The following is a 1078-nucleotide window of genomic DNA, read 5'->3' as shown; positions in this document are numbered from 1 at the left end:
CGCCCGAGCCCCGGGGCCGCCGCTACGCAACCCACAGCCCGAAGTGTGCTCCTACGCCAACAGCGCACCTCTTCATCAGAGTCAGCACGCGCCAGGGCACAGCAGCCGCTACGCAAACGGCGCACCTTTACTTCTACCCTTTCCTTCCTCGACAACAGCCGTCCTCCAGTTCATTCCGCAACCGGCGTACGCAAGCTACGTAACTCGCCGCGCGCGGAAAAGATGCACTTACGTCAGCGGCGTACACTAGAGAGGGGGACGAAGATCTCCCACGCAAAGTGCTAGCGCCCTTGCGCAAACTGCGGCCCCCACCCAGGCGAGCCGCCTGCTGCCGCTTCCCTTCACTCCAGCGCGATCTGTGCCACCGCGCCCAGGCGCCGCGACGTCAGCCACGGAGAGCCCTGCAGGGTCCCCAACCGCCGGCAGCGCAAAATTCGTAAGCTACAGAGAAAGCCGATCCCCTTCATCTCTCCTCGCGCAGCATCTGCGCAGCTTACCGGCCTACGCCGACGGCGCGTGACGAGCGGTACGTGAACGGCGCAGCAGTGGCCTTGAGAGTCCCCTCCCTGCTACGCACGCAGCGCAGCGTCCCCCCGCCCCGCAAGCAGAGCGAGGATCTCCTACGGCGTTTGCGCAGCAGGCCTCAGTCTGAAGCAGGCGCCGCAGCGTAGATGGCGTAGCCTCCCTGACGCAGCGGCCGCATGACGCAATGCGGGTTACGCCGGCAGGACAACGTAACCGCGGATGGTGAATACCGACACCCCCGCCAACCTTCGGCCGCGCCCCCCGCTCCAGGGAGCCGCTCCCCTCCCGCGCGGCCTGGCTCTTACCTGAGGAGGCGGCAGCGAGGAGGAGGGAGGCTGGGCCGCGCCGGGCCTGGCCGCGCTCGCCGGCCTCCCGCCGGGGCCTGGGCCCGGGTAGGGAGACGTCTCCTCCGCCTGGCGCCGGAGCAGCGAGACCGGGCTGGGATCCTCGGCGAGGGAGGTAGAGACCGAGGGGCAGCGGGACCGACAGCGGCGCCGCACTGACCTCACCACGCAGCGCCCTGCGTCACGGCGCACAGGCTACGCCCCCACCG

The 1078-nt window shown here is 69.3% G+C and overlaps 1 protein-coding gene across 14 annotated transcripts in view; it reads right to left on the bottom strand.

Moving 5' to 3' along the window:
* BRD4 (bromodomain containing 4) overlaps positions 1–1045 on the bottom strand; it is a 131057-nt gene extending 130012 nt beyond the window's left edge. For 11 of the 14 annotated variants that reach the window (XM_025216162.1, XM_025216165.1, XM_025216166.1 and 8 more), the window contains exon 1: positions 831–1044. The gene's annotated coding sequence lies outside the window, so the exon portion shown is untranslated. Of the gene's footprint in view, positions 1–232; positions 257–830 lie in introns of those variants that run through there. The other 3 variants (XM_014524941.2, XM_025216163.1, XM_025216174.1) reach the window with 3 other exon arrangements.
* Positions 1046–1078: the final 33 nt, after the last annotated feature.

This window comes from Alligator sinensis, unplaced genomic scaffold (assembly GCF_000455745.1).
Source record: "Alligator sinensis unplaced genomic scaffold, ASM45574v1 scaffold1509_1, whole genome shotgun sequence".
NCBI classification, from domain to species: domain Eukaryota; kingdom Metazoa; phylum Chordata; order Crocodylia; family Alligatoridae; genus Alligator; species Alligator sinensis.
Note: the sequence above shows the minus strand (reverse complement) of the source record. Positions and strands in the feature narration are given on the sequence as shown.